This window comes from Tauraco erythrolophus, chromosome 1 (assembly GCF_009769465.1).
Source record: "Tauraco erythrolophus isolate bTauEry1 chromosome 1, bTauEry1.pri, whole genome shotgun sequence".
NCBI lineage: Eukaryota > Metazoa > Chordata > Aves > Musophagiformes > Musophagidae > Tauraco > Tauraco erythrolophus.
In genome coordinates, this window is record NC_141465.1 from 100,014,667 (window position 1) to 100,036,265 (window position 21,599).

Genomic DNA, 21,599 nt, shown 5'->3' on the forward strand with positions numbered 1-21,599 from the left:
AAAATGGAGATACAGATGAATCAAGTTGAGCCTGAATAAGAACATGAGATTAATAAAAAGAACTATTTTGAACTATTTTAAGAAAATGGCTGCAAACAAAGAAGCCAAATATTTCCTCTCCCCTTAACAATAATAAATTCTTAAAACAAAACCTGAGAATTATTTGTAATCTCCATACAGTCTCTTTCTTTAAGAGTATTCATCTCCCTCAGAAACTATTTTGCTTTCTTATATGATAAAGCAAAGAAAAGCAAACAGGATATGTGGGAGGTAAACTTTTTAATAGTCTCATTTTGTCTTATTGTGGAGCCCTTTAAAAAAATAAAAGAAAACAAAACAAAAAAACACATCTACAATTTGAAGCAGTTACAGAAACTACACAAACTTATAGGATACTTAGGTGCTGTGGTAAAAGAAAACAAATCTTATCTGCTTATAAAATGGGATCTATAAATAAAAGATTAAAGAAACTGGAGTTGTTTGATCTAGAACACTGAAGGCTGGTTTAAACCATTATACCAGTTTTCAAATGCATAAAGGATAGCTACTGAGAGGACAGCAACTAGTTGTTTTCCAGATCAATGAAGAGTAGGAGAGAAAAATGACGTATTCAATTTTCACTCAAGCAGGTTTCCATGAAACACTGAATTATTCTATTCTGGGTGCCAGGCATATAAAACTGACAGAGTAATTCATTATTCAGCACACAAAGAAAAGTGTATCAAAATCACGTCCATTCACTTCTACTGGACTCCTTGTAAAATAATGAAGAACTGTAAAATGAGTGTGTGTATCGAAGTCTAGTCCCACTTGAGCTATTGTTTTTTCTGAGATATGTCTCTGAAATTATTCCAATTATATGACAGAAGTGCATATTTTTCCCTGGGCCAAATCCCCAGTAATCTTCTAAGCTTAGTATAAACACTGAAGAAAGAAAATTCAAATTAAACTAACAATCATTTTGTGAAATCAGAATGTAAATTGAAGCAGAAGTTCAGAATACACTTCAGAAAATCAAAAAGAACTAGATAGTTTAATGCAATCTCATACTGGGATAAAAATAAAAGGAAAATACAAAGGGAATCTCATCACTTTGATGTGAGGGAAATATAAACTTCTACCAAAAAAGTAGCGTGCACATTTTCATGTAACCAGTGTAACAGTAAATGACATATCCACCATTGTGATACCCCACACAGGTAAAATTACCTGTGCTGCTACACAAAGAATAATATATTTCTCACTTTTCCTTATAAATGAAATTGAAATGTTTGTTAAAATTATCTTTTCATCTCTTTCTCTCTCCTTCTGTCATTGCCTGTTTCTTCTCCTTATTCTTTTCTTCTTCAATTCCTGCCTGCTCATACTGAACTCTTCTTGGCAGTAAAAAAAAAAAAAAATATGTAAAGAGATAAATCTTTTATCCAATTCTGTGCACAGAGAGATTTTCTGATCAGGCTTGTGTTTGGCACAAGGTAAGTTCAAAACAAAAGAGCAGACAGAAAGATGACTTAGCCTCTTACCGTCCTGAGGTCTTATTTTTGAATCTCAAATTGTTATGACTTCTTATTGTCACAACATAAAACAGTCTTTAAGAAAACTGGCAATCTAATGAGGCTCACACACTAGTATTGCAGTACACATTGATCTGATAACAAGGGCCAGTGTGTTGTGTATGAGATATAAAATGTAATGTGGTTAGTTTATTTCTTCAGTCTACTTTTCTGAATTGATTATACTTGCCCTCCACCTGTGTAATCTTCTCATTTTACTCAACAGTGCAGATCATGTTGATGCTTCCTATCTAGCTTCAGGATTTACTTATGTAAATACAACTCTTTGCTAAAAGGAGTAATTACCTCAGCAGAGAAACTAATGAAGCCTAAATAAAAACTCATAGCGAATGGCTGTAGATTTGAGGAAAGAGAGATCAAAAAATGTTCTTCTTTTTAATGATTCTTTCTCAGTCGAAATTATGGTAAATCATGACTGTTATTAAGTACTGCCATTTGTTTACTTCTGAGTGTTCAAGACCCATATGAGATGAGTAAATTGCTTCAGTTATCAGAATATGTATGTGTTTTCTGAGATAAGCAGAAGGAGCAGGTTTCTGAAGCCCATTCACAAGGACTAGGAGCATTGGTCATTTCAGTCCTAGTGACACATTCAGTTGTTAAGGCCATAATTTGAAAACTTTTGCTTCCAGAAGGGGGACCTCAAAGATCATCTAGTTCCAACCCCCCTGCCATGGGCAGGGAAACCCTCCACTACACCAGGTTGCTCAAAGCCTCATTCAACCTGGCTTTGAACACTTCCAGGGATGGGGCATGTACAACTTCTCTGGGCAACCTGTTCCACTGCCTCACCACCCTCTGAGTTAAAAATTTCTTCCTTATGTCTAATCTAAATCTGCCCTCTTTCAGTTTAAAGCCATTGCCCCTTGTCCTATCACTACACGCCCTTGTAAAAATTCCCTCTCCAGCTTTCCTGTAGGCCTCCTTTAAGTACTGGAAGGCTGCAATAAGATCACCCAGGAGCCTTCAGCCTGTCTTCATAGCAGAGGTGTTCCAGCCCTTGGATCATCCTCGTGGCCCCCCTCTAGATACACTCCAGCAGCTCCATGTCCTTCTTGTGTTGGGGACTCCAGAGCTGAACACAGTGTTCCAGGTGGGGTCTCACGAGAGCTGAGTAGAGGGGCAGAATCACCTCCCTCAACCTGCTGGCCATGCTCCTTTTGATGCAGCCCAGGATGCAGTTGGCTTCTGGGCTGCCAGCACACATTACTGGATCATGTTGAGCTTCTCATCCACCAGCACTCCTAAGTCCTTTTCCTCAGGGCTGCTCTCAATCCATTTTCTGCCCAGCCTGTACTTGTGCTTGGGATAGCCTGACCCGCTTGCAGGACCTTGCACTTGGCCTTGTTGAACTTCATGAGGTTCTCACATGCCCACTTCTCCAGCCTGTCAAGGTCCCTCTGAATGGCATCCCTTCCCTCCAGCGTGTCTGCAACACCACACAACTTGGTGTCATCTGCAAACTTGTTGAGGGTGCACTCGATCCCACTGTCTATGTCACCAACAAAAATGTTAAATAGCACTGACCCCAGTACTGACCCCTGAGGAGCACCACTCGTCACTGGCCTCCACTTGGACATTGAATCGTTGACCACAACTCTTTGAGTGCGACCATCCAGCCAGTTCCTTATCCACTGAGTGATCCATCCACCAAAGTCGTGTCTTTCCAGTTTAGAGACAAGGATGTCGTGTGGGACAGTGTCAAATGCTTTGGATAAGTCCAGGTAGATGATGTCAGTTGCTCTTCCCCATCCATCAAGGCTGTAACCCCATCATAGAAGGCCACCAAATTAGTCAGGCAGGATTTGCCTTTAGTGAAGCCATGTTGGCTGTAACCAATCACCTCCTTGTTTTCTATGTGCCTCAGCATAGTCACCAGGAGGATCTGCTCCATGATCTTGCCAGGCACAGAGGTGAGACTGACTGGCCTGTAGTCAGATTTTGGTTTGTGAAAACATGACATCTGCAGTATTCTACAGAAGCTATAGAACAGAATAAATTAAAGAAGAAAAAGAAAAAAACAACTTAGGTTGATATTAAATTGCCTATGTAAGAGCAGATTTAGTACATTCCTGAAAGGCAGAGAAGAATGTACAAAGTCATCTGATTGTATCCAGATAATTGATTAAGCCTCGATATTTCAAGTTGCTCATTGCAGCTGGGTCACTTTGTTTATGCAAAGGAACCAGTCAATTCCACTGAGAATATCACAGCATCAATAATACCCCTCTAAGAAGCTTACAGCTTATACCCCATTTAAAAAAAACAAACAAACAAATCAATCTCAGAGGATGCAGTCCTGTCAGTTCTTCTGCCCATATTAACTTATGGATATGAATAACCCCATTTGAATCTCAAATTGCTAATATTAAGAACTAGATTATTATCTGTAACCTTGGATAGTGGCGCCTGAGTCACTGAATTTGATGGGAAAGCCTGAAGACTGAAATTCATTTTACCACTCTTTGTATATTTAACAGTTATGGATCTAATCTGAACAAATTGTATAGTTTCTCTCTTCTGGAGAGAGTTAACGGAGAGTGCTTTTTGGAGCATACTTCATCTGGCTCCAGCAGAGATGCTTTAGGCTAAGTTTCACTATCACTTGAGTTGAAGCTAAGAACAAGCTCTACTGAAAGATATCTCTTCCCACCTTTCTCTGTGAGTTCCTCGTTCTTGTGCTAGCAAAAGGATTTAGGCATCTAGTTTGACTGTGCAGCTTGACAACTAATCACTATTCTGCCGGGTTAACTTTAAGCTGAGCCTCTTCCTTGGGTGAGAACTGATTCTGGAGCCAGAGGTAAGGGCAAGACCATCGACTTTTTGGCAGAAACCCTCAGTAAGACTGGCTTAAAATTTTGTGACATAGATGCTTAAATAATCACTTTTGTTGATTGAGTTGATTTAAGATCAGGTTGTTTCTGACAGTGGGTTTTTTTCACTATCCTTCTGACCTTTGTTGTGTTTTCTGTTGCTTCTTTAATACTGGGCCATAGTCTTGTGGAAGCAGGAAGGTGGCAGGGAGAAATACGTTTGTGCAATGAAACAATCAAATTGTTCAATTCACTCCACAAGTCAGTGAGTGTTATATTCAAAACCCAGGAGAGAGAGAAAAAAAAAAAAAGACTGGCCAAAAGACTGGACACAAAATGTGCAGAATCGTAACTACCAGTGGAAATCCAGTTTGCTATCAGTTTCCGCTGATAACAAACTCTAAGAGAAAAATTGTCCTCCAGAGTTACCTTTCTCTTCAGTGATTATAGAGAAGGAATGAAAAACTAGTTGACATTATTTACCTGAGTTTTTTTGTGATATGAATCCCCTTCTACATGACAAGAAAGGCTATCACATAGTGCTTTAACTTGCTTTTTCTGTTTCTTTATAAACAACAACAAAAAAAACAAACATACAAAACCAACACAATAATAACAACAAAACAACAAACAAAAAATCTTCTTTATAGGCAGTTTGAAAAGCAAATTGCCTCTGTCTCTTATCCTTATTTCTCCAACAACTGTTAAGAGATGAAGGAGAGTTTAATTCATGTCTCCATTAAAAAAAAATAATTATAAACAACTTAAGATTGCAGCTATTAACAGACAGTGACTTGAGGTAATTCATATCTTACTCTTTCATTAAATAAGCAAAATGAGGATATCACAGATCATATGTCAGCTGGAAAATGTTTCCCTGTTTCCATGTTAAGATCACTTTGATTTGCTTAATTTACAGGTGATTTTCAGTAAGATAAAATTTTAAACATGTCCACAACTAAAGTTGCTGTAAAATTTCCGTAGTTGTGCCAAACATGGAATAACAGAGCTAACACATTTTATAGGATTTGGAGAGAAGAAGCTTATGAGCTGAAAAGTGGCTCACAGAGTTGAGTCCACAGGAGTGAAATGTAGTAATGAACTCACGACTAATAATATTCACTGGCAGAGGCTACTGTCTAGAAAGAAATTCAGTGTATTACATGGGCGAAGGAAAAGGATTTTGCACTCATCTGTGAAATATGTAGATGCAAAACAGAGCAAGTAAGATCTTTGGATGGATTTTCAGAAGGATGTTAAGAAGTGGTTTCTTAGCAGTTGGATTTTCAGAAGATAATTCAGGATGTTTTTAAATCAGAGGAATTCTCCTGCTGAGAGTTCTCAGGAAATCTGGTTTTAGCTGTGCCAGAAATGCTGTATGTGATCTAGGGCAAGTCATTTAGGTTAAAATTTTCAGAAAAATTTGAGTCTCATTTATGAGCTCATTTTCATTCTGTTAGTTATGAAAAAAAAATTTCTTTTCTCTAAATCTTCTTCTCTATTTTAAATAATCTTGTCCCCTCACATTCTTTTTTAAAGGAGAGAATATTCTTTCTTATCTTTCTACGGAGCTTGAGTCTTTTGCCTCATTTAGGGTCTTGCGTCAACACATAGATCCAATGCAGGAGATAAATCTATCTTCTATTGCCTACGCAAATAAATCTGCTCTGAATTTATCTGCATCACTGAAATAAAATGAAAAACAATAGTATTGACACTCTCAGGTTAGAGAGATTTGGTATTTTTTTAATTCTGGATAGTGAGAATTACTTCATACATAAAAATGATAAACTTACTTGAAAACCAAGAGATCATGAACTGAGCTGCAGTGTGTATTTAAGCAGAACTTATTTCTACTTAAGTTATTCAAATATTATAACTAAAACCTACTCTTCCATAAGAATCCAGAGATTCACTCACCGTAGGACCTTTCACACTACAGTTTTAGTACATGTGTAGAGGGGACATTCAGACCAGTACTAGCTCCTCAGAAGGCCAGACAAGCTATGCAAAACAGAGTATGTACTAAGAAAAAGGAGGAAGACTTGCATTTGACTAAGGTGGGTAGGAAATAAGAGTAAAACAGCCAGATTTTAGCTCACAATAAGTATATAATTGGAAGTAAGAAATGAATGCATTTTTTTAATTGAAGGTAAATTAGCATTTTTCTTCTACTGTACTTCTTTATTTTCTTATCAACTTCTCTAGCAACCTATTCCCTGACTCCAGTTCTTGCTTTCTTACAGATGTAAATTCATAGATGATATTCAACTTCATCTGCCCTCGTGAGACCTCACCTGGAGTATTGCGTCCAGTTCTGGAGTCCCCAACATAAGAAGGACATGGACCAGTTGGAGAGGGTCCAGAGGAGGGCCACGAAGATGATAAGAGGGCTGGAGCACCTTTCCTATGAGGACAGGCTGAAAGAGTTGGGGCTGTTCAGCCTGGAGAAGAGGAGGCTCCGGGGTGACCTTATAGCGGTCTTCCAGTACCTCAAAGGGGGCCTACAAGAAAGATGGGGAGAGGCTGTTCAGGAGGGCCTGGTGTGATAGGACAAGGGGTAATGGTTTTAAAATAGAGGGAGGTAGATTCAGGTTGGATATTAGGAAAAAATTTTTTACCATGAGAGTTGTAGAACACTGGAATAGGTTGCCCAGAGAGGTGGTGGATGCTCCATCCCTGGAGACGTTCAAGGCCAGGTTGGACGAGGCCCTGAGCAACCTGATCTAGTTGGAGATATCCCTGTTCCTTGCAGGGGGGTTGGACTAGATGACCTTTGAAGGTCCCTTCCAGCCCTAACCATTCTATGATTCTATGATCTGCTGCTGGTGCTCATTTGTCCTCCTGCTTAAGACCTGGCTCCAACTCCTTTCTAAGAATCTACGAAAACACAATACAGGTAAAAGGCCAATCAGTTCAGGCAGGAAAAATCACTACTTTGGCTTAAGGGTATGGCTGCCAGCCATAAGCACATCTGTCATATTGCTTTGAAGAAAGTGAAGCTTCATATAGGGCCAGAGATGCATTTGCATAATCTCCTTGACAATAAGTGACAGAACTACAATAAGGTCTATTTTGGACTATAAAAATTTGTGAGATATGAGGTGAGAAGATAGGGTGGTGTCGTGGTTTTAGGCTGATCCAGCAACTAAAACTCACACAGTCTCTCCTTCTCCAATAAAGTAGAGAGGAGAGAAAAAAAAAACAAAGGGACTGAGGGTTGAGGCAAGAACAGAGGGAGCACCCACCAACCATGGTCCTGGGCAAAACAGGCAGCGCTTTTCTCAAAGCAAAACAGTTTATTAATGATTACTTAGAAGGACAAAGGGAAATAAAAACCGATTACTTGAGAGGACAGAAAGAAACAAAACCAGATCTTAAAACCGACACCTCCCCCCCCCCCTCTTCCTTTTCCTCCCGGCTCTACCTCCTCCCCCCAGCAGCACAGGGGGCAGGGACTGGGGGAGTGCAGGTCAGTTCATTCCGTGCTGTTACTGCTGCTTCTTTCTTAAAGGAGAAGGGGTCCTTACACCCTTTTCCCCTGCTCCAATGGATCCCCTACCCACGAGGAAAAATCCACAAACTTCTCCAACGTGAGTCCAGCCCACTGGAAACAATCCTTCCCCACAGATTGCTCCAGTATGGGCTATACCACAGTCTCGGGTACTTAGGGAGCTGTAGCCACTCGCTCCGGCGTGGGTCGTCACGAAGACTCCAGATGCCTTTCTGCCTTGCCGTGCCCCCAACACGACCATCCTCGGGCTCAGGCATCTTCTCCCCACGGGCTGCGAGTGGGTCTCTGCTCCACCGAGGCCGTCCTGGTTGCAGGGGGGCAGCCTGCTATCTCACCATCAGCCGCAGGGGAAACTCGGCTCCGGCACACCTCCTCCCGCTCCATCCTCACTGACCTGCTGTCGATGCAGCTGTTTCTCTCAGATCTCAGTCCTCTCCAGGTGAACTCAGCCCAGTGGGCACCCCGGGAGTGGGGTGCCCCCGAGTTCCCCCGCTGGCTCCGCCGCCGCCATTCTCCGTGGGCGGCGCCGGCCCGACGCAGGCAGCCGCCCGGCCGGGAGCCAGGGAGCGGGGGCAGTGCCCTCCTCCCTTCTCTGGTCGATCCTGGGCGAAGCACCTTTTCCGGTTCCCTTGTCCTGACTTAAATAGGGCAATTCGCAGAGGCGCCCTATTGGCTCAACCCTGAGGGGGATGGCAGTCTGATCCGGTGGCCAGAACTAAGCCTAACCCGGATCCAAAACCGGGGAGGTCGCAGGGAGCAAAATCCCTCTCCTGCCACCAGAACCACCCCCCCCTCCACATCAAACCATGACAGGTGGGAATAATAAACCAAACATTGAAGTAGAAATAAGAAAGAGCAGATGGTCTTGACAGCCAGATTCTGGTGAGCTAGTGGAGAAGAATATTATATATAAACGCACTTCTAAACATGGGTATGTTTCTACTGATGAAGGTGTTTCCGAGCAAAGCGAGAGTACTAGAAAATTGAAGTAGCAGAAGAAGATTAAAAGATGGAGTATCTAGGAGTATAAAGATAGCTGTAAGACAATGCATAGACTTCTACTGAGGAAAATAACATGTTAATTACATGGAAGCTCTTAGCATGTGAATATTAGGAACATTGACACATGGGACCTATAGCCAGCGTATGATCAGAGCTACTGTGTATTGTGTAATTTTGTATAGATATGAGTGATCCATACACAGCAAATCAAAGTTTAAATGTTTAAAGAATTTACTCTGAAAACACCCTTACATTGAAAAGAATATTCAGAAGTATATGTTATTGATATACTCACATTATGTACATACTTCAAATATATTGCTTATAACACTGAAATGTATGTTGTCATTATATTTAGATATGATTTAAATTTTCCTTAGTGGAAAATGGTTGACACTGATGTTGTTTACACTTTGAATTACTGGCAACTGTTGTAATCTGAGTTGTCTCATGTGTGACTTGTCAGATAAATCAGATGGTTTTTATTTCCAGAACTTGATAATCAAATACATTCAGAACAGATTCTTTCACAAATGCAAACAAAAATTTTCTGTAAAAATATGTGTTAGTAACACACAATTGTGCACAGGAGATATAACACAGCTGCATTTTTATCCATAAGTACATTGGTGTGACAGGGAAATAAAAGCACAACTAACATATCCAGTATGTCAGATTGTAGCTATCATCAGTTCTCGAGCTCTTTCAGCGACTCACACTGTGGTAGAGAAAACTTAGATGTTAGCCTATCTCTTGAAAATCTAGCTAACTAGGGATGGTGTCTCTAATTTTACATGCCTTCTTGTTTTTGTCCTAATCTTCAGAAAATGATACTAGCATAATTTGCTTCCAGAGTCTACTTCAACTTTTCTTCATTCTTAAGAGTTATTTTCTGAGCATTTTATTGCAAATTGTTGAAAAATTATTGCTCACTGGAACGATTTCCATGCAATCAACGACATTTTTATTTTTTTACAATGGCAAATGAAACTTTATTGGAAGCTTGTGTGCCCACAATCAAAAAAATAAAGACCTCAGTGCAAATAAAGACAGTATTCAACTTGGTCTGCAGACTAGCTTGTTTCTTTTACCGGGCAGTCAACATGCAAACATTGATTGAAGATGATTGAAACAAATAAGAATTCAAGTTGTTTAAAGCAGACATTATAAACTATGTTAGAGTTATTAATCAATCTGTCCTTGAAACAGTGTGAATAGAAATATTTACTTTCAACTCAACTATTTCAAGCATCCTAAAAATACGAAAAATTGTAGGTCATATACTTGCATAATGACAAGGACTTCCTGCTTCCCTTCTGGGCTTGCATAAAATTGGATCTGTCTCAGTTGTTACCATGACTTGGGTCTATAAGCTGGTTGTATTAAATTCCTATTTTCCCTACAGGCTATACCTACTGGCCAAATTATATCTATTATATCTGCATTATATTGAATTAAATACATGTTTGGATATTTTCATGTTTACAAACTGAAATGTTTGGCTTGCAGCTGAAAAACAAAACCAAAAAATATCCCAAGAAAAATGAACCTTTTTTATTCAGAAAGAAGACCTTAGTATTGGTATATTCATGATTTTCTGAAAAAAAAAGCACATGACCTTTAGAACCCTATTCTGCTTTTAATGTGATATTAAGTAATATGATGCTATGGTTCTTAGTATTTTCCTTGTTTTTTTTTTTTTTAATATATATATATAAGAAAATAGGGGAGTTTTTTAAATTCTAGAATAAAAGTAACTAAACAAAGTGCTTTGTTCCCTCATTGTCCCTGAAGGGACAATTTGCTCCTCATCCAGATGACACCTTACCTCCTTCTAAGATGAGCTTAGTGACTTTGAGGCAGTCAAAGTAAATGAGAATAGCAAGCATAACACATTTATAGTTAGTAGAGTGGTACCTGTCGGACTGTATTGCTGTAGTCATTATATCACTGATATAAATTATTTCTCTCTTGCTTGCAGATGTCTCCAAAGACACAACGCATGCATCAGAGTGGAAGAAACTGACTTGCGCATAGTCCTTCATGGACATGACTGTTTTTTACAGAAAAAAAAACAACCAATCAACAACAACAACAACAAAATCTCCTGGCAACCAGCTAATCTTTGTTAAGCATTATTTGATATCAGCTTTACTCAGCATGAATGACTCATTAGAAAGTTTTTTTCAGTAAGAGAGAGAACTCTTGCCATCCATCAGGTGGCACATCATGAATACCTACAAACAGTGCAGTCAAGAAGTTAATCAGATCTCCAGCTTCTCACCCTTTGTTGGAACTATATTCTTTAGTAACCTCCACAGCCTATCTACAAACTGCATTGACATTTTTTTCAGATCTCTAAGCACCGTTTGCTTCTTTCTCATACCCTTGTGATAAGCAGGAATGCTCTAGGCACTGAATAAGTCAAAAGCTCCTCCTGGTATTTGCTCAAAAGTATTTTCATTGAGAGATTTTCCTTTAATCAAAATAAATAGGCTTTTTCACACCAAAAGTGATCTTATTGACAGATCCTAGAAATGTTAAATGAGCAACCTGTTCTGTAAATGTTGCTTTTCTAATTTAAAATCATTACAGCACTGGAGCATTGACACGGTGTTATTTGTTATAATTTCTTGTTTGGTTAGTGTAAGTTATTCCTGTGATTTCTTCTTTGATTTTATCTTTATTTAAAATCATTAGCACAGCATTTACATTTATATTTACAATCCTCACAGTGAACCAATACATGGACGTGATAGAAACCAATACTGTTTTAATATTGGTTTTGACATTTGCTAAATTAGCTCTCATAGCTTTTCAATATTCTACAGATTCATGTGTCTAAGTTAGTTCTTTAACAAATTTTACATTTCTCTTGGTATACAGCTATTTCTATTTTTCTATGTTAATTTATAACACATATAAGGAAAAATGAAGCAACAGTCACAAAATATAGTGAATAATGAGGTGATATAATTCATAGATAATTAAAACATATCATTTTGAGGATAAAATCCTTGGATTTTAATTTTGCTGTGTTTCCAAGAGAGGTTAGAACCCATGATTTTGCATTCAGATTTTTAAAAATATCTTTTTATGTAAAACACATAGAAGTCATTCTGTAACAGGGTATATAGTTCTAAGCAGAGCAAGGTCATGATCTGTTTCAGAAAATGCAAAAATTAATGAGACAGAACAATAAAGAAAAGCCACTGCCTCTTATGCATACATTACATATTATTCTCATATGGAAAATTTCAAGAATTAGTTTTGAGATGAGATCTAAAACAGAACTTGAGGACCTTTATGCTTATAATATTGTTGATTCAGCTAAGAGCCTTCTGAAAACTTTCCTCAATTTATGTTTAACTTCAGCCTCAGAGGAACTGAACAGTTGCAGTCTTTAGGTGCAGGTAAATACCATTATTATTGTATTCATTTAATTCTGATGTAAATCAGTTTTATTTATTTATGTGTAATTTTGTCACTGGTAAACAATATTAATGAAGATAAGGGTTTATCACAGTCTCCTGTTATGTAAGTGGTAGGTAAAACTGCTCAAAGCATGTTTTTGAAAATTGCAGAAATATGAGTCTGTTTTATAGTATTTGAATCAATATTTTAAAAAGTGTAACAATCCATATGTATTTATTTTTAAATAAATAGCATTATAAAATTAAAGTATTTATCATAATTGGTGTGCATGTACTATCTCCATGCATTCTGAGGGGAAAGAATTCTAAACTTTGAAGTTATTTATTTTTTAAAAAAACCCAATGGCACAACACCTTATTCTCCCAATATGAATTTTTTCATATTTTCTAATGCAAACTTTATTTAACAAAGAGAGTTTTCATTTGCACATTTGTAATACTTCCAATAATCATGTTTAACATATATTCATATAGGATGATTAATTTGCACCACCACCCCTAAAAAAAACCAACTCAACAACAAAACCCCCACAAATCAGAATCAATAATACAGTAGATTTGTGCTTTTATTTTTCTTAAGACAAACCAGAAATTATTCATTTGGAGAAACACAGAACAAATGCCCTCAATAGTAGTTACCATAGGCTTTCCCTGTTAGCAATCTCCTAATCTTGTTAAGGTCATGGTTGATCTCCATCAATTTTTCTTACTCTGTTTCACTGTTACAAATCTTCCTGGAAGTTTCCTGTTTTTCATAGATGTTGGGATGAACCTTGCAACTATTTTTTTCTTTTTTTATTCACGGTGCTGTGTGTATAATATTGTAAGAAATATCTGTTCTCTACCATGAAATTAAAGGGACATCTCACAAGCTTTTGTTGCTGAAATGGGTACCGAGCAATCCAGGCTCTCTCCCTCCTATGTCTGAGAATTGTTGCTTTCCTTTCACTTCTACTGCATTTTTGTGTGTAAAAAAGTGAGAGGGTTGCCAGGATCAAACATGTCCTGAATAAAGTTGCGACCGATTCTCCTTCCACAAATACGGGAGGCACAGAGACATATCATATTATACTATATCATCTTAATTAAGTTTTACTTTTTGCACTAATTCTATGTTGCGGTTTAACCCCCATAGTCAGCCCAGCACCACGCAGACGTTTGCTCACTCCCCTCACAGGGGGATGGGGGAGAAAATTGGAAAGGTGAAAGTGAGAAAACTCATGGGTTGAGATAAAGGTAGTTTAATAAGTAAAGCAATAGCTGCACATGCAAGCAAAGTAAAACAAGGAATTCATTCACTACTTCCCATTGGCAGGCTGGTGTTCAACTGTCTCCAGGAAAGCAGGGCTCCACCACACGTAACAATTACTTGGGAAGACAAACGTCATCACTCCTAATATTCCTCCTTCTTCATTCTTCCCTCAGCTTTTGTTACTGAGCATGATATCATCACAAATCCAAAAGATAGTCCATACAAACTTCTATGAAGAAAATTAACTTATTGCAAGCTGAAACTAGTACACTGTGAGATCAGGGATATTTAGGGTCTGTTTTGATTGTTAGTTTTGTTTTGTTCTTCTGTATATTCCCCACCTGTATATTTTAGGGTTTTATAAGTGTCCCTTCTCAGTGTTTCAATGTGTGAAATGATTATATGTAAATATGTCTGTATCTCTTAGAATCGTAGAGTCATAGAATCATAGAATCATAGAATCATAGAATGGTTTGGGTTGGAAGGGACCTCAAAGATCATCTAGTTCCAACCCCCCTGCCATGGGCAGGGAAACCCTCCACTACACCAGGTTACCCAAAGCCTCATCCAACCTGGCCTTGAACACTTCCAGGGATGGGGCATCCACAACTTCTCTGGGCAACCTGTTCCACTGCCTCACCACCCTCTGAGTGAAAAATTTCTTCCTTATATCTAATAGAAATCTCCCCTCCTTCGGTTTAAAGCCATTGCCCCTTGTCCTATCACTATATGCCCTTGTAAAAAGTCCCTTTCCAGCTTTCCTGTAGGCCTCCTTTAAGTACTGGAAGGCTGCAATAAGATCACCCTGGAATCTTCTCTTCTCCAGGCTGAACAGCCCCAACTCTCTCAGCCTGTCTTCATAGCAGAGGTGCTCCAGCCCTCGGGTTATCATCGTGGCCCTCCTATGGACCCACTCCAGCACCTCTGTGTCCTTCTTGTGTTGGGGACTCCAGAGCTGAACACAGTATTCCAGGTGGGGTCTCACGAGAGCTGAGTAGAGGGGCAGAATCACCTCCCTGGACCTGCTGGCCACACTCCTTTTGATAAAGCCCAGGATGCGGTTGGCTTTCTGGGCTGCCAGCACACATTGCTGGATCATGTTGAGCTTCTCATCCACCAGCACTCCCAAGTCCTTTTCCTCAGGGCTGCTCTCAATCCATTCTCCGCCCAGCCTGTACTTGTGTTTGGGATAGCCCGACCCACGTGCAGGACCTTGCACTTGGCCTTGTTGAACTTCATGAGGTTCTCACAGGCCCACCTCTCCAGTCTGTCAAGGTCTCTCTGGATGGCATCCCTTCCCTCCAGCGTGTCCACCACACCACACAACTTGGTGTCATCTGTAAACTTGCTGAGGGTGCACTCGATCCCACTCTCCATGTCTCCAACAAAGATGTTAAATAGCACTGGTCCCAGTACTGACCCCTGAGGAACACCACTCGTCACAGGCCTCCACGTGGACATTGAACCATTCACCACAACTCTTTGAGTGCGACCATCCAGCCAATTCCTTATCCACCGAGTGGTCCATCCATCAAAACCATGTCTCTCCAGTTTAGAGACAAGGATGTGATGTGGGACAGTATCAAATGCTTTGGATAAGTCCAGGTAGACAATGTCAGTTGCTCTTCCCATATCCGTCAATGCTGCAACCTCATCGTAGAAGGCCACCAAATTAGTCAGGCAGGATTTGCCCTTAGTGAAGCCATGTTGGCTGCCACCAATCACCTCCTTATTTTCGATGTGCCTTAGCACAGTTGCCAGGAGGATCTGCTCCATGATCTTGCCGGGCACAGAGGTGAGACTGACTGGCCTGTAATTCCCTGGGTCTTCTTTTTTCCCCTTTTTAAAAATGGGGGCTATGTTTCCCCTTTTCCAGTCGTTGGGAACTTCACCAGATAGCCACAACTTCTGAAACATGATGGACAGTGGCTTAGCAACTTCATCTGCCAGTTTCCTCAGGACCCGCGGATGCACCTCGTCTGGTCCCAAGGACTTGTCCACCTTCAGGGTCTTAAGATGGTCTCGAACCTGATCTTCTCCTACAGTGGGCGGTTCTACATTCTCACAGTCCCTGCCTTTGCCTTTTGTGACTTGGGCTGTGCAGCTGGAGCTCTTGCCAGTGAAGACTGAGGCAAAGAAGTCATTGAGAACCTCAGCCTTCTCCATATCCCGGGTCGCCAGGTCCTCCATTTCCTTCCGGAGAGGGCCTACATCTTCCTTAGATCTCTTTTTATCACTGGCATATCATAGAAGTTTTTCTTGTTGTCCTTGATTTCCCTGGCCATATTTAACTCTATCAGGGCTTTAGCTTTCCTGACCTGATCTCTGGTTGCTCGGACAATTGCTCTGTATTCTTCCCAGGCTACCTGTCCTTGCTTCCACCCTCTATAGGCCTTCTTTTTGTGTCCAAGTTGATCCAGGAACTCCTTGTACATTCATGCAGGCCTCCTGGTGTTTCTACCTGACTTTGTCTTTGTTGGGATGCACCGCTCCTTAGCTTGGAGGAGGTGATCTTTGAATATTGAATATTAACCAGCTTTCAAATATTAACCAACTTTTATTGAATATTGACATCTTATATAGAAGCACAAATAAAAAAACCAAAAAGAGAACAGTCTTTATATATTGTGATGGGAGCCACTGAATGAAACACTTTTCAAGTTTCCAGTACTTTCCTTGTTCTGCCAATAGCTCAGAGGTTGAATACTGAAAAGACATTATACTGTGCTTCACTTCAGTTAAAACAACACCAAAAAAAAGAAAATCTCCATTTGACTTTCAGAGGCACAGAGCAAGGGAGCTTCTTTGTTCATTATTCAGTAAAGAAGGAGAATTATGTGCAAGCAGTGCACAATCAGGAAAGCATAGTCAAAGCTTGGTTGTGTTTGTGCTCGTCTTAATTCTCTTGTTGTTTTCTTCTGTCTCAAGACATTTCTGATTCCACCCTCTGCTTCATTCCCCAGTACTGTCCAGCAGATTTAAATTTTAGTCTTCTAAACGTGTTTTAACAACAGCCAAACAGTTTATAAAGACTACAATGGGCTCAAAGACTCAAAGAGGTCTCTGCAAAAAGGCTTTCTCCAGTCTGGTATGAGCTTCTCAATAATCTGACCATGCTTTCCTGTAATAGGAAAGACATTCAGCTTTTAACTGCCATCATTCAAATCAGGCTACACTATCTGCTTACTACCCAGGAGCCCTAGTGAGACCCCTGATGAGAGTTTTGGAGGATACATGTTTGAGGAAACTCCTACTGAAACCTAGCGGTGATCATACCCGCGAACTAAGGTGAGGTTTCATACCTTTTTTCCCATTTTCACCGGGAAGCTATCTGTTTCAAAATCCTTAACCACCTCTCACTGAGATTTACAGAGAATGAAAATACGTAGGTCAATTACAAAATTCAGTGGGAGGCAGACCCGCTCCCCCTTCCATCCTGTGTTAGAGACACGTTTCTGAAGGCCTGAGGGTGTTTACACACTGGCACCTGCTGCTTTTATCTCCTCCATCTGCGTTTGCTCCAATCCCAGCAGGGCTGGTGATTTGCTCCTCTCTGCCTAATTCTGCTCGTCCTCCTGCAGTTTGATCCAGAGCCCAATGGAGTCAAAGACCGCTAAGACTTCCTTTGACTTCAGTGGATTTTGGAGTCTGCCAGATACATAATTAATTTATTTCAATGGGCTATGAATCAGGCTTTTTGTACTGCCAGATGTATAATTAATATTTCAGGATGAATTCCAGGTATCTTGCTGTTTTGTAAGGTTTTTCCTACAGTCTCAGTTCTTGTCCCTCATGTAGCAAGGTCATAAATTAAACTCTTATATTCTAAAGTCAACAAGTAAAACAATAAAATTAACAAAACTGTGATTTGATGTTTTTAAATACCTTTCAGTTACACAAGAAAAATATCTCAGAGGACATTCCAGTCTCAAAACCAATAGCTTTTTCACCCTGAAGTTTCCAAATGAGGGTTATTTTTTCATCATCTGATAAAATACATCTTTGACTGTGATTTTATCATTCTTTATAACTTGAGGGAGACTTTAAAGTTGTTTATGTATGAAAAAACACAGATGAATTTACTGAAATATTCTATTATCACTAGTTTTATGCATAACTTCAAATATCTTTTTACATTAATGATTAAAAGTGTACAAGTGAGGCAACCGGAGTATTTCATTTTGTTGTGAGGGCCTGTCTTGAAATTAAATACATTCCTTTTTTATTCCCGTGCAAGCAGCTTTTGCTTCCTTTGAAGTCTTACATGGACTGCAACACAAGCCTGCCATATTCTAGCCTGTTAACAGACCCTCATTCTTCGAAACAGTATAGCCTGTAGTCTATGACTCCCACTGTTTTTTCTAATGTATCCTCTTATCACTCTAAGGCAAACTTTGTTTTCCCCAACGATCAGTTTTACACCAGAATACAGTGTCTACTCTAGCCATATGAATTCAACGTCAATCTTAAATAAGCATACTGTTAAAGGATGCAAAGGAACTTGGTTGTATACTAATTTTACTTACTACCATTCATCCTGCTTTCTTAGCAAACTGCAGTGTAAAAATCAGTGGATATTTGAGACAGTGAAGAAGTACTGAAGCTGTCTTGTGAAGTCATTAAAACAGTACTTTTATTTCACTGACCTGCTGCCTGCCCGTCCTTTGATTGAATGACTCTGACAGGTTTTTTGGTTTCAAATCGATCCAAAATATTTGTGTGGTTGTGCTCTGAAGTTTCAGCAAGTATTAGAAAAAAATACAGTTTTGCATTTTATTTCCATTGATGATCGTTCCTGATTCCCACATGATGAAAAACTGAATATAAAGAGTAACTTGGAAACCAGTTCTGATGAGTCCTAATAGTGTGATTAACTTAAAATGGAAATATGAAAAAAAGCTTTGAAATTCACTGCAGGAGCTTGTTTTCCAATAGTAACTTCTTTTGATTTCAGAAGAAAATCATGAAATTGGTCAATTAAATTCATTTCTACAAAAAATAAGTAATTTTTATTTATTGAGGGTGACTCCTAAGCAAAGCATGATCATCCTCATGAAATTCAATAACTGCTTCATGAATCACCATGTTCTGAAAAAGGCGGAAGCAAGAATGATAAAAAAAAAGATTGTTTCTTGATAATACTATGATTTATATTAACTGTATGAAGTACTATGTTGTTATCTATAGAAAAACTGGGAGGTCATCAAAAGATTGTCAGGTACTTAAGTTCTCAAGCTTTGTTTTAAATTTTTTGGCAGTTGCTATTAACTTGTACTTCTATGCTGCTCTCTGCTTTAAACAGACAATATAAAAAACATCCAGAGCTGTTGACTGGTGCTTGAGGATGAATCATATCCACTACTGCATTTTCTCTGAGCTCTAAAGAAAAGTTGTTGACACAGTTTAGCAAAAACACTTAGTTTCTTAGATATCACTCTGCTTCTGAATAATCTTTTTGGTGTACAGATCAAAAGGAAAGCTTTCATCGTAGATCTTGAATTGGACTCTAATCAGTGTAGGAGTTCCATAAGCTTCAGTGCAAGACCTTTTCATTTTCCTTATGTGAAGATCAATTAGATCATAAGTCTTCAGAACAAACATCAGATTCTTTCAGTGTTTACTGTACTAAACAATGCAAAGCACCACAGTTTTGGCTTCAAGAAAACAAACTGTAATTGACATGTTTGTCTCAGAGTATGGAAAGATCAAAACCAGTGAACTACTTTCACTGCTTGACTACGCAAATTGCATCGAGACTGAACTAGCCACTGTTAATCTCACAGATCAAGACGAATGCACAGGTGTTAGATGCTCTTTTAAAATGTCACGTTTTTATTTTCAGTGTTACATAAGCAAAAATAGGTTGTCTTCTCTTTGATTTTAAAAAGGCAGAGAATTTTTTTCTTTTCCTCTATAGTGGCACAGCTTGCTTTTTTTTCCTTTCTTTTTCCCCCTTTTTTTTCACTTTTTCTTTTTTTTTTTAAGCCTAAGTGGACAGAAAAGGTATAAGGAAAAAGATGCTGTGCCAGAGTTTTGCTAAATGTTATATTTGGAAGGAAATATGACTACATCTTTTATCTTTTCCCCTAAAGCACAAAACTCGTATTAACCATGGATGATGAGGCACTGTATGGCTGAAATACTTACTGTAAATAATATCAATTGCTCTTTCGGAGAACTTATCCAAAAGTTATTTGAAGCCAGTGGGAATCTTTCCATTGATTTTAAAGGGCTTTGAAATAGGCCTTTAGCCTTGTTTTCTGTTCATGAATCATTCAGAAGACAATCTCTATGTCTAGTTATTTGCAAGTATTGGACAAATAGTTTGGACAAACAACTTCTGGTCTACAGGCTGTTTCCAAAATGTTAATTTAGACTGTTCATTGTTCAATATTCATAATGTGTGATTAGTCATCTACATCATCATGACACTACTCCTTCTATCTAATTGATGGACTGAAACTGTTTAAGCTATAGCTTCTATCCATTTACATTCTTATAATGGAGCAGCTCATCGCTGTAGTATATGAATGAATAATGAATAACAAATGTTGAATAGTGAATAACGAATAGTAAATAATTTATGCACTCTGGTAAGATTTTTAAAACAAATATTCACTTGTGCTAATATCTGTGAAACTTTTGGAATTGAGAACGTTTTCACAAATGTTCAGCAGCTCCAACAAGAACGTGGAACAAGAAGTAATAACTTGAATAATACAAGATAACACTTATCATTATATTTATAATGAATTTTTTTTTTTAAAAGCATCAGATTAGGCCTGCAGTATAAAAGAAGAGAAAGGAAACTACATTATTGATAGGAAAACTGACCAAGGGTTTTTTTGGCTTCATTGCTTTCCTTCCACCCAACATCGCTCTGGACCTATGAGAGGAATAATGTGCCATATTTTCTTCTTGACTTCTTCTGAGTTAAATGTGCCCTCTGATTCAGCAGTCTAGTACCCAGACTTTTCCTCACTAGCTTGGGAGAATCAATACACATATTATGAAAAAACAAAACAAAACAATCCTTTAAATTGCATTTCTTTTGAGTCAATTGTATCATAAATTATAAGCATCTCTCAAGATCTTTCAGTCTTTTACTTATTCAGTTTCTTTTACATTCATAGTTCCTTTTAGTGTGTCCTTTCTTTATCTAGTTATTCCTCTCATCATGTTTTTTTCTTCTTTTTATCTTAGGTCTTTGGATATTTTAATTATATTTTTATCTCCTCATTTCTCCACTTGTTTATTTTCTTTTCATAGAATCATAGAATGGTTAGGGCTGGAAGGGAACTTCAAAGGTCATCTAGTCCAACCCCCCTGCAAGGAACAGGGATATCTCCAACTAGATCAGGTTGCTCAGGGCCTCATCCAACCGGGCCTTGAACGTCTCCAGGGATGGAGCATCCACCACCTCTCTGGGCAACCTGTTCCAGTGTTCTACAACTCTCATGGTAAAAAATTTTTTCCTAATATCCAATCTGAATCTACCTCCCTCTATTTTAAAACCATTACCCCTTGTCCTATCACAACAGGCCCTCCTGAACAGCCTCTCCCCATCTTTCTTGTAGGCCCCCTTGAGGTACTGGAAGACTGCTATAATGTCACCCCGGAGCCTCCTCTTCTCCAGGCTGAACAACCCCAACTCTTTCAGCCTGTCCTCATAGGAAAGGTGCTCCAGCCCTCTTATCATCTTCGTGGCCCTCCTCTGGACCCTCTCCAACTGGTCCATGTCCTTCTTATGTTGGGGGCTCCAGAACTGGACGCAGTACTCCAGGTGAGGTCTCACAAGGGCAGAGTAGAGGGGAAGAATCACTTCTCTCGACCTACTGGCCACGCTCCTCTTGATGCAGCCCAGGATGCGGTTGGCCTTCTGGGCTGCAAGAGCACATTGCCGGCTCATTCCTTATTAAGCCAATTCCTTATCCACCGAGTGGTCCATCCATCAAACCCATGCCTCTCTAGTTTAGAGAGAAGAATGTCGTGCGGGACAGTGTCAAAAGC